Below are 13586 nucleotides of genomic sequence, written 5' to 3' on the forward strand. Positions count from 1 at the left end.
TTATAGAGCTCCTTAGATCACAAAACATGTTTTGCTCACCTTTTGTCATTTACTATACTGCAGTATATAAATTAAAACCTAGCTGGCTGGATTATCTCTGCTAGCTTATCATGGGACTTGACTATTCATGTCATAGATACAGACGTGGTTAGAGACAGAGAACAAATGATGGACACAATCACTTCTCCAGAAGGAAAAGAGAAACTCAAGGGTTCTCCAGAAACAAGTTTTAAGGCTTTTTATTTGCGATTTTGATAAATTATCTGAGGGGTAGAGTTCTTCCATGTAAGAAAATGTTTGGGCGAACAGAGATAAACTATAAACAAATTTCCTGCGGGTGTGTGACATGGCCAAAAAAACTAATAAAAGAATTTTATTATCAACAAGTAAGTTTTAGAATAAGTAACCTAAACTATTTATATATCTAAATAGCTATACATCTTACCATCAAATATCCCCCCACACATGGAATATTATCCAAATTATAGCTGGCAATAACACCCAGATCCATGCACGCGCTCTCACACACATACACAAACTCCTTCGACTCCAGTGTGGGAAACAGACTGAAATCGACTGTCCCCTGAATAAAAACAATTTCATCTAAAAAAAGGACAACAAAACAAAACTGATAAACAAGTAGAAAATATTATCAAAATTACACCAAACTATAGTGTACAAACCCCAAAAAGGAATTAAATGTGATCCACGAAAAAGCATTCTAAATTACTAAGCTGCTGCCAGAGAAAACACCTAAAAAAATAAGGACCATACCATCTGGCAAGATAAAGAATGAGCGAGGATGTATTCAAAGACTTTAACATCATAAGCAATGTGGATAAGGTGAACATAACCATCCAAATCCTAAAATATCTTCATGAAGGGGTAGCATCTGAAATTTGATAAATAAATTCTGTGCAAATATCAAGTAGCACATCACATAGTGTTAAATTAATTTTTAGTGGACCTTCTTTTTTTTTTTGACCACATGATGTGTTTATTAAGAGGATTTCTTCTTTGGGGATGATTTATATAGTTATTACATCATACTTTTCAAAATTTAAATGGAGTCATTAATTCTAACAAAAATATATTTGTGGAAACAATAGGGCAACTTTAAAATTACATATTCTGGAAAAACCTGGGACATAGGTCTTTTTTAAGTTTAACACTTCCTATTGCTGGGAGTACTGGGAGAAATGCCTACGTCATTATGTATAAGACTATGTGGCTCTGATTCCCAGATTTTTAAAATCCTTTCTCTTAGCAGCACTTACCCCCTATACCAGTTACTACATTTGAGGGATTTCTCACATCATAAGCATCAATAAGATCGATAAACCATTGGCCACACTAATCCAAGAGAAAAGAGAGAAAGCCCAAATTAATAAAATTATGAATGAAAAGGGAGAGATCACAACTAACACCAAGGAAGTAGAAACAATCATCAGAAGTTATTATCAACAGTTATATGCCAATAAGCTAAGCAACCTAGATGAAATGGATGCATTCCTGGAAAACTATAAACTCCCAAAATTGAACCAGGAAGAAATTGACAACCTGAATAGCCCGATATCTAGTAACGAGATTGAAGCAGTGATCAAAAACCTCCCAAAAAAACAAGAGCCCAGGACCCGACGGATTCCCTGGGGAATTCTATCAAACTTTCAAAGAAGAAATAACACCTATTCTCCTGAAGCTGTTTCAAAAAATTGAAGCAGAAGGAAAACTTCCAGACTCTTTTTATGAAGCCAGCATTACCCTGATCCCCAAACCAGGCAAAGACCCTACCAAAAAGGAGAATTTCATACCAATATCACTGATGAATATGGATGCTAAGATTCTCAACAAGATCCTAGCAAACAGGATCCAATAGCACATTAAAAAGACTATCCACCATGACCAGGTGGGATTCATCCCTGGGTTACAAGGATGGTTCAACATTCGCAAATCAATCAATGTGATAGAACAAATCAATAAGAGAAGAGAGAAGAACCACATGATCCTCTCAATTGATGCAGAAAAAGCTTTTGACAAAATCCAGCATCCGTTCCTGATTAAAACGCTTCAAAGTATAGGGATAGAGGGAACATTCCTGAACTTCATCAAATCTATCTATGAAAGACCCACAGGAAATATCATCCTCAATGGGAAAAAGCTTGCAGCCTTCCCATTTAGTGGACCTTCTGAGCAAACGTTCTCTGCTCAGAGATTTCCCCACTTCTCTAAGTTTTCTAAGAAATCAGTTCCCAAGATTATGTCCACACTTCATCATCTTGCTCCCAAAGTTCCTCTCCAAATCCAGCCACAGCTTGTTCATTTAGAGTCAGGTACCTGCCCTAAGATGGACCACTCAAAGTGTTTCACCTTCCAGGCACACTTGATTAGTTCACTATGGCTCATCAAGTCCTTACTTGAGATTTTTTTATTAAGACTTTTTTAGGGGGCACCTGGGTGGCTCAGTGGGTTAAGCCTCTGCCTTCAGCTCATGTCATGATCCCAAGGTCTTGGGATCGAGCCCCGCATCAGGCTCTCTGCTCAGCAGGGAGCCTGCTTTCCCCACCTCTCTCTCTCTGCCTGCCTCTCTACCTACTTGCAATCTCTGTCTGTCAAATAAATAAATTAAATCTTTAAAAAAAAAAGACTTTTTTAGAAAAAAAAAAGACTTTTTTAGAGCAGCTTAAGGTTTGCAGCAAAATTGAGCGGAAGGTACAGAAATTTCCCATACTCCCTCTCCCTACATATGCATACCCTCCTCCAATATCACATCCCCCTACCAGAGGTACATTTGTTACAAGTGATGAACCTACATTGACACCAAGTCACCAAAGGTCCATAGTTTACATAACTATCACTCTTGGTTGTTGTACATTCTATGGATATGGACAAATGTATGACATATATCCATCATTATGATATCATATAGAGTATTTTCACTGCCCTAAAAATACTCAGTGCTTTGCCTCTTCACTCCTTCTCACCCCAGCTCTGGACAAGTACTGAACTTTTTACTATCTCCATATGTTTGGCTTTCCCAGAATGACATGTATCCTGTATTGTGTTTCCCTATCAAATTGGCTTCTTTCACTTGTTAGTATGCATTTTACAGTTCCTTTTACAGTTCCTTCATGTTTTTTCATAGCTTGATAGCTCATTTAATTTTAGTGTTGTATAATATTCCATCATCTGAAAACACAAGTTTATTTAGCCGTTCACCTACTGAAGTTGCTTCCAAGTTCTGGAAATTATGAATAAAGCTGCTATAAACATCTGTGTGCAGGTTTTTGTGTGAACATAAGTTTTCAATTCTTTTGGGTATATACCAAGAAGCATGTTTGCTGGATTGTAGGGTAAAAATATGTTTAGTTTTGGGACGCCTGGGTGGCTCAGTTGGTTAAGCAGCTGCCTTCGGCTCAGGTCATGATCCCAGCGTCCTGGGATCGAGTCCCGCATCGGGCTCCTTGCTCAGCAGGGAGCCTGCTTCTCCCTCTGCCTCTGCCTGCCACTCTGCCTGCCTGTGCTCGTTCGTTCTCTCTCCCTCTCTCTCTCTCTGACAAATAAATAAATAAAATCTTTAAAAAAAAAAAAAAAAAAAATATGTTTAGTTTTGTAAGAAACCACCAAACTGCCTTCCAAAGTGCATGTTCCATTTTGCATTACCACCAGCAATGTACGAGAGCTTCTGTTGTTCCATGTCATCACCAGCATTTGGTGCTATCAGTGCTCTAGATTTTGGTCATTCTAATAGGTGTGTAATGGTATCTCATTGTTGCTTTAATCTGTATTTCCCTGATGGTATATGGTATGGAGCATCTTTTCATACATTTATTTCTATCTGTATGTCTTCTTTGGAGAGATGATTGTTCATGTCTTTGACTCATTTTTAAATTCAGTTGTTTGTTTTCTTTTTGTTGCATTTCAAGCATTCTTTGTGTATTTGCAATAACAGTCCTTTATCAAATGCCTCTTTCAAAATATTTTCTTCCCTCTGTGGCTTGTCTTTTTCTTCTCTTGACACTGATTGTTTTCTGCAGAGCATAAGTTCTTAATTTTAATGAAGTCTAGCTTATCATATTTCTTTCTTGGATTATACCTTTGTCAATATCCACAAAATAACCTACTGAGATTTTAATTGGGATTACACTGAATCTATAGACCAAGTTGGGAAGAATTAACATCTTAACAATACTAAGTCTTCTCATCCATAAACACGAAATATCTTTCTTTTGTTTTTGTTCATTAGGGTTTTGTAGTTTGACTCAGATAGATATTATATATTTTGTTAGGCAGACTTACATGTAAGTATTTTACTTTTGAAGGTACCAATATAAAAGGTATTGTGGGGTTTTTTTTTAAGATTTTATTTATTTGACAGAGAGAGAGAAATCACAAGCAGGTAGAGAGGCAGGCAGAGAGAGGGGGAAGCAGGCTCCCCGCTGAGCAGAGAGCCCAATGTGGGGCTCAATCCCAGGACCCCGAGATCATGACCTGAGCCAAAGGCAGAGGCTTAACCCACTGAGCCACCCAGGTGCCCCAGGTATTGTGTTTTTAATTTCAAGTTCCACTTATTCATTGCTAGTATATTGGAAAGCTGTTGACTTTTGTATATTCACTTTGTGTCTTGCAACTTTGCTATATTTGCTTCCAGGACTTTTTTGGTTAATACTTTAGTATTTTCTACATAGATGATCATATCATTTGTGAACAAACACTGTATTACTTCTTCCTTCCCTATCCATATTTCTTTTATTTCCTTTTCTTGTGTTATTGCATTAGCTAGAACTTCCAGTATAATGTTAAAAAGGAGTGGGGAGAGGAGACCTCCTTGCCTTGTATGAACTTTTCTTTAATTGGAACTAGTAAAAGAGAGTGGGTCCCTCTATGGGATATAAAGCTCGGCATTTTTGTTTCCCATTGTAAAGAAGTTCCCATTTGCAGTGAGAAGCACTAAGAGGATCCTAATAAGGAGAACAGAAAATTTATTTTCCAAACTGAGAAACTTTTGAGAGTGAAACAGTTTCTATTAATATTTAAGCCAAGAGAAGAGGCTTAAACCAGAAATGTCTTGGAAAAAAACAAATATATCGTCCTCCTAGTTCTTACTAATAAACAGACAACAATGAAAGAAATGAACAATATCTATTCTTACACATTTACTTTTGTATGCAGAATTTGAAAATTGCATAGGCTGGTTTTGAAAAAAAATAATCTTCACCTTAATTGTAGTACTAAAGTTAACTAAACTGATTTTCCATGACTCTGGTTGCTATAGAGCAACATTAAAAACAACAAAAATAGAGACACCTGATTGGATCATTCGGTAGAGCATGCAACTTTCGATCTCACAGTTTGGGCGTAGAACTTACTTTAAAAAACAAAAATAGCAAAAAGATAGTATAATTCACATGAAACTGGGATGTCCAGAATTCCCCTTAAATAAGGGCTTGTTGTCCTATTTGTTGGGAATGGTGTCAGCAGACACCCTTGGATGTCAGTCCATTTAGGGTTTGTTTCAGTGGCAGAGAATATTATCATTACCAGGGATGCCCAAGATCACACTATTCCATGGACACTATTCCATCCACATTCAACTGGCTGAGGGAAGGATATAAAAGGTCTAACCATTTTGAAAAAAAGAGGAAGGACTCAAATAAACAAAATCATTAGTGAAAGAGGAGGAATAGCAACCAACATCACAGAAATACAAACAGTTGTAAGAAAATATTATGAAAAATTATATGTTAAAAAATTGGACAACCTAGAAGAAATGGATACATTCCTAGAAACATATAACATACCAAACCTGAACCAGGAAGAAATAGAAAATTTGAACAGACCAATTACCAGCAATGAAACTAAATCAGTAATCAAAACCTCCCAACAAACAAAAGTACAGAAACAGATAGCATTATAGGCAAATTCCACCATTTACTTATTTATTTTTATTAATATATAATGTATTATTTGCCCCAGGGGTACAGGTCTGTGAATCATCAGGCTTACACATTCCACAGCACTCACCATAGCACATACCTTCCCCAATGTCCATAACCCAGCCACCCTATTCCTACTCCCCCACCCCCCAGCAGTCCTCCATTTGTTTTGTGAGATTAAGAGTCTATTATGGTTTGTCTCCCTCCCGATCCCATCTTGTTTCACTTCTTCCTTCCCTACCCCCTACAGCCCCCCACCTTGCTTCTCAAATTCACCAAACATTTAAAGAAGAGTTAGTACTTATTCTTCTCAAACTATTTCAAAAATAGAAAAGGAAGGAAAACTTCCAAAATTCATTCTGTGAGACCAGCATTACCCTGATATCAAAATCAGATAAAGACACCACAAAAATGAGAACTGCAGGCCAATATCCCTGACGAACATAGATGCAAAAATTCTCAACAAAATACTAGCAAACCAAATCCAACAATACATTTTAAAAAATCACTCACCACAATCAAGTGGGATTTATTCCCAGAATGGAAGTGTGGTTCAAGAGTCACAAAGCAATAAGTGTGATATATCACAACAATAAGAGAAAGGATAAAACCATATGATCATTTTTAAAAATATTTTATTTATTTATGTGAGGGAGAGAGAGAGTGAGCAAGAGAGAGCATTAGCAGGATGAAGGGCAGAGGGAGAAGCAGATTCCCCACTGAGCAGGAAGACTGATGCTATGTGGGGCTTTGTCCCAGCACTCTGGGATCATGACCTGAGTGGAAGTCAGATGTTAACCAACTGAGGCACCCAGGCACCCCTGATCATTTCAATAGATGCAGAAAAAGCATTAGACAACGTACAACATTCACTCATGAGAAAAGCCCTCAACAAAGTAGGGTAGAGAGAACATACCTCAACATAATTAAAGGCTTCTATGAAAAACCCACAACCAACATCGTACTCAAGAGGGAAACACTGAGAATTTCTCCCCTAAAGTCAGGAAAAAGACAAGGATGTCCACTCTTACCACTTTTATTCAATATAGTACTGCAAGTCCTAGCCGCAGCAATCAGAGAACAAAAAGAAATAAAAGCCATTCAAATTGGTAAGAAAGAAATAAAACTTACACTATTTGCAGATAATATGTTATTATATATAATACTCCTAAAGACCCCACCAAAAAACTATTATAACTGGTGCACAAATTCAATAAAGTTACAGGATACAAAATCAATGTACAGAAATCTGTTACAGTTCTACACACTAATAATGAAGCAACAGAGAGAGAAATTAAGAAAACAATCTCATCTATAAGTGCACCAAAAATAATGAAATATGTAGCAATAAACTTAACCAAAGAGATTAGAGATTTGTACTCTGAAAATTAAAAAACATTGATGAAAGAAATTAAAGACAACACAAAGAAACGGAAAGAAATTCCATGTTCATGGATTAGAAAAACAAGTATTGTTAAAATGTCTATACTATCCAAAGCAATCTACACATTCAATGCAATCCCTATCAAAACATCAAAGCATTTTTCACAAAACTCGATAGAACAAACAATCCTAAAATTCATATGGAATCCCTAAGACCCCAAATAGATAAAGCAATCCTGAAAAAGCAAAACAAATCTCGAAGTATCACAATTCCAAATTTCAGGTTATTTTATAGAGCTGTAGTAAGCAAAGCAGTATGATACCAGAACAAAAATATACACATAGATCAACAGAACAGAATAGAAAACCCAGAAATAAACCCACAATTATATGGTCAATTAATCTTCAACAAGGAGGCAAGAATATCCAACGGGAAAAAGACAGTGTCTTCAACAAATGGTGTTGAGAAAACTGAACAGCTACATGCAAAAGAATGAAACTGGATCATTTGCTTACACCATAAACAAAAATAAACTCAAAATGTATTAAACACCTACATTTTGAGTTTATTTTATTGAGTTGAGTTTATTCAGGTGAGACCTGAAACAGTGAAAATCCTAGACAAGAGCACAGGTAGTGATTTCTCTGACATCAGCCATAGAAACTTCTTTCTAGATATGTCTCCTGAGGCAAGGGCAATAAAAGCAAAAATAAACTATCAAAATAAAAAGCTTCTGCATGGTGAAAAAAAAATCAACAAAACTAAAAAACAACCTACTGAATTGGAGAAGATATTTGCAAATGAGATATCTATTAAAGGGTTAGTATCCAAAAATAAATAAATAAATAAATAAAGCACTGATACAACTCAACACCCAAAAAACTTTCCAATTTAAAAATGGGCAGAAGACATGAACAGACATTTCTCCAGAGAAGACATACAGATAGCCAACAGACACATAAAAAGATGTTCAATATCATTCATCATCAGGGAAATGCAAATCAAAACCACAGTGAGATATCACTTCACACTTGTCAGAATGGCTAAAATCAAAAGCACAAGAAACAAGTGTTGGCCAGGATGTGGAGAGAAAGGAATCTTCATGCACTCCTAGCAGGAATGAAAACTGGTACAGCCATTGTGGAAAACAGTATTGAGGTTCCTCAAAAAGTTAAAAATAGAACTCTCTTACAATCCAACAATCACACTATTGGGTATTTACTAAAAAAATACAAAAACACTAATCTAAAGAGATACATCCACCCCTATGTTTATTGTAGTATTATTTAGAATAGCCAAACTATGGAAGCAGCACAAGTGTCCATCAACAGATAAATGGATAAAGATGTGGTGTGTGTGTGTGTGTGTGTGTGTGTGTGTGTGTGTAATAGAATATTATACAACCATCAAAAAGAATGAAATCTTGCCATTTGCAACAACATGGATCAAGCTAGAGAGTATAATGCTAAGTGAAATAAAGGCAAATACCATATGATTTCACTCATATGTGGAATTTAAGAATTTAAGAAACAAAACAAAGGAGCAAAAGAAAAAAGAGAGAGAGACAAACGGATAAACAGACTCTTAACTATAGGGAACAAATTGATGGGTACCAGAAAGGGGGGGTATGAAATGGGTGAAATAGGTGACAGGGATTAAGAGCACACTTATCATGATGAACACTAATGTATAGAATTGTTGAATGACCATACTGTACGCCTGAAACTAATATAACACTATATGTTGATTATGCTGGAACTGAAATAAAAAACTTAATAATAAATTAATACATAAATCCTTGATCATTCTGGCTTGCACAGTCAAATGTAGCAAATGGAAAATACAAGACACCCAGTTAAATTTGGAATGTCAGAGAAACAGTAATTTTTAATATAAGTATGCCTCATTCATTTTGATACTAATCTAAAACTACACAAGTGGTAGTTCCTCAAAGGTTGGTTGCAATGTAGAATTTAAAACCCTATCACTAAAAAAAAATAAATAAATAAAATAAAATAAAATAAAAAATAAAAAAATAAAACCCTATCACCGAATACTTTGTACTCTGTCACATTAAATAAATAGGGCTATGTAGCTGATGGCTACTTCACCCAATGTGTTTGCTTTAGATGGGGCATATTTGTATTTATTTATAATATATATATATTTATTTATTTATAATAAAGTAGAGCTAGGGTTGTTCTGGTCTTTATATCAACTTTATGGTATATCTGAGCATAATCTGAGTATATGTATGGTATATCTGAGTGTAATCAAAATGTATACATGTTCATTTCCATTTTTATTATCTTTTAAAGAGAAATACTGGTAGTTATTCTTTGATTTACTGACCATGATATTTTAGGGTCTAAGTCAGGAAGGCAACCCTCCATCACAACATTAGTCTTTCCATTTGGTGGTGGTTTGTCTTGCTGAAGGGTTAATAGGAAATGCCCTTCAGCATAACTCAGGAACTGCTGAGAACAGCAGAATGGCAGTACTTTGCAGTGGCAGGAGCATGTTATTCAAGACTGAAGAAGGATCAAAGGTCATGTCTCAGCCTTATGAGGAATTTAAAAAGTGGTACATGTGGAAATCCTTTTAAGCTCTAACATACTGCAAGCTTGTCAATTATTATATTTTGGAATTTACACTATTGCTGATTGATATAAATTATTATAGTGAAGTATACAGATTTGAAGTATACAGGTTTGGTTTATGCCTCCAATATTTAATATTTATGTTATGGAAGAAAACGATGTTTTATTGCAGCACAAGCCTTGGGAAAAATCACGAGTTGTAGTTTGGCAATACCCAAGAACATGTACTCTATTTCATTTTCTGGACTATTCTCCCCAAAAGGGACAATGTTTGTGAGTGAACAGCCACCCTACAGGGTAAAGCACTGAAATATATGTTATAATATAGTGATTTTATTAATATAAATATACATATTCCTTAGAATCTAGGGTTTCTTTTCCCTTTATCACCATATGTTTTATTGGCTCTCTGTCAATCACTATAAAAAAATAAGAAACAAGCCATGCTCAGTCAACCAGGTGAGACAAACACAAAAGAAAACCACCTCTGCTCCAGTACCAATGATACATAGAGGTAACAGCAGTAATTATAATCTCTACTCGGAGGGAGGAGTCAAGATGGCAGAGAAGTAGCAGGCTGAGACGACATCAGGTAGCAGGAGATCAGCTAGATAGCTTATCAATCCATTGCAAACACCTACAAATCCAATGGGAGATCTAAGAGAAGAAGAGCAGCAATTCTAGAAACAGAAAATCGACCACTTTCTGAAAGGTAGGACCAGCAGAGAAGTGAATCCAAAGTGACGGGAAGATAGACCGCGGAGGGAGGGGCCAGCTCCCGGCAAGCAGCGGAGCAACGGAGCACAAAATCAGGACTTTTAAAAGTCTGCTCCAGGGGCACCTGGGTGGCTCAGTGGGTTAAAGCCTCTGCCTTAGGCTCAAGTCATGATCCCAGGGTCGTGGGATCGAGCACCACATCGGGCGGGGAGCCTGCTTCCCTTCCTCTCTCTCTGCCTGCCTCTCTGCCTACTTGTGATCTCTGCCAAATGAATAAATAAATAAAATCTTTTAAAAAATAAATAAATAAATAAATAAATAAATAAATAAAAGTCTGCTCCACTGAGGGACATCGCTCCAGAGGCTAAACCAGGGTGAAGCCCATGCGGGGTCAGCATGGCCCCAGGTGCCACACGGTCACAAAAGGATCCGGGGTGTCTGAGTGTCGCAGAGCTTGCAGGTATTAGAGCGGGGAAGCCGGCTACAGAGATGGAGCCAAGGTGTGAGCTCTCAGCTCGGGGTTACCTTGATCTGGTCGCAGGCTGGGTGAGCTCTGAGTATAGCCGGAGGCCAGGGAGACGGGAGTATGGGAGTGATTGAGCGCTTTTCTCCAAGCGCAGCCCGAGGCCAGGGAGACTGGAGTGATTGAGCACTTTTCTCTGAGGGCGCACTGAGACCTGGGGCCCCGAGCTCTCTGCTCCTCCAGGCCAGAGATTGGGCGGCCGCCATCTTCATTCCCATCCTCCAGAACTCTATGGAAAGCGTTTAGGGAACAAAAGCTCCCCAAAGCGACCCCGAGCAGGTTACTTAGCCCAGCCCCTGGTAAGGGCGGTGCAATTCCGCCTTGGGCAAAGACACTTGAGAATCACTACAACAGGCCCCTCCCCCAGAAGATCGGCAAGAAATCCAGCCAGGACCAAGTTCACCTACCAAGGAGAACAGCGGAATTCCAGAGGAGGAGAAAGCAAAGCAAGGAACTCATGGCTTTCTCCCCAAGATTCTTTAGTCTTGCAGTTAACTTTTTTATTTTTTTTCTTCTGTTAAATTTTTTTTAACTTTTACCCTTTCCTTTTTTAACGTTTTTTAACTAGTCTATCTTAACAATGCCTTTCATAAAAAAATAATAATAATCTTTTTTGAAACTTCATTATTATAGTCATGTTTTATCCTTCATTGTATCTAACTTTATTTTTTGTATACACATAAGGTTTTTTTCTTCTAAAAAATTCGGGGTACAACTTCTTCTAATAGATCAAAATATACCCTAAATCTAGCTCCGGGCTTGTCCTAGTCTCCAGCCTGAGCAAATTCTCTCCACTTTCTTTTTCGTTATTCTCCCAACCAACTTACTTTATTAACTCCCTTTTTAGATATTAAAAAAAATTTTTTTTCATCTTTATAGGCCTAGTCCATCCCTTCATTGTGTTTACACTTATATATGTTTTTCATTCTTTAAAATTATGGGAGGTAGTTTCTTCTGAGAGACCAAAATGCTCCCAAAAATAAGTGGATGACCCTGTTCTAGTCACCAGTCTAATATATATATATTTTTTCTTTTTTATATTTTTTCAATATTTGTTTTCTTTTTTTGATCCCCTTTCTTCCCCCTCCCCCAATGATTTGGGATCTCTTCTGATTTGGTTAAAGCATATTTTCCTGGGGTCTTTGCCACCCTTTTAGTATTTTATTTGCTCCTTCATATATTCTTATCTGGACAAAATGACAAGGCAGAAAAACTCACCACAAAAAAAGAACAAGAGGCAGTACCAAAGACTAGGGACCTAATCAATACATTGACATTGGTAATATGTCAGACCTAGAGTTCAGAATGACAATTCTCAAGTTTCTAGCCGGGCTCGAAAAAGGCATGGAAGATATTAGAGAAACCCTCTCTGGAGAGATAAAAGCCCTTTCTAGAGAAATAAAAGAACTAAAATCTAACCAAGTTGAAATCAAAAAAGCTATTAATGAGGTGCAATCAAAAATGGAGGCTCTTACTGCTAGGATAAATGAGGCAGAAAAAAGAATTAGTGATATAGAAGACCAAATGACAGAGAATAAAGAAGCTGAGCAAAAGAGAGACAAACAACTACTGGACCACGAGGGGAGAATTCGAGAGATAAGTGATACCATGAGATGAAACAACATTAGAATAATTGGGATTCCAGAAGAAGAAGAGAGAGAGGGGGGAGCAGAAGGTATATTGGAGAGAATTATTGGAGAGAATTTCCCTAATATGCCAAAGGGAACAAGCATCAAAATCCAGGAGGTGCAGAGAACTTCCCTCAAAATCAATAAGAATAGATCCACACTCCTCATCTAATAGTAAAATTTACCAGTCTTAGTAACAAAGAGAAAATCCTGAAAGCAGCCCGGGAAAAGAAGTCTGTAACAATGGTAAAAATATTAGATTGGCAGCAGACTTATCCACAGAGACCTGGCAGGCCAGAAAGAACTGGCATGATATATTCGGAGCACTAAATGAGAAAAACAGGCAGCCAAGAATACTATATCCAGCTAGGCTATCACTGAAAATAGAAGGAGAGATAAAAAGCTTCCAGGACAAACAAAAACTGAAAGAATTTGCAAACACCCAACCAGCCCTACAGGAAATATTGAAAGGGATCCTCTAAGCAAAGAGAGAGCCTAAAAGTAGTAGATCAGAAAGGAACAGAGACAATATACAGTAACAGTCACCTTACAGACAATACAATGGCACTAAATTCATATCTCTCAATAGTTACCCTGAATGTTAATGGGCTAAATGCCCCAATCAAAAGACACAGGGTATCAGAATGGATAAAAAAACAAGACCCATTGATATGCTGACTACAAGAAACTTATTTTAGACCCAAAGACACCTTCAGATTTAAAGTTAGGGGGTGGAAAACAATGTACCATGCTAATGGACATCAAAAGAAAGCTGGCAAGGCAATCCTTATATCAGATCAA

This window comes from Martes martes (assembly GCF_963455335.1).
Source record: "Martes martes genome assembly, chromosome: 3".
NCBI classification, from domain to species: Eukaryota; Metazoa; Chordata; class Mammalia; order Carnivora; family Mustelidae; genus Martes; species Martes martes.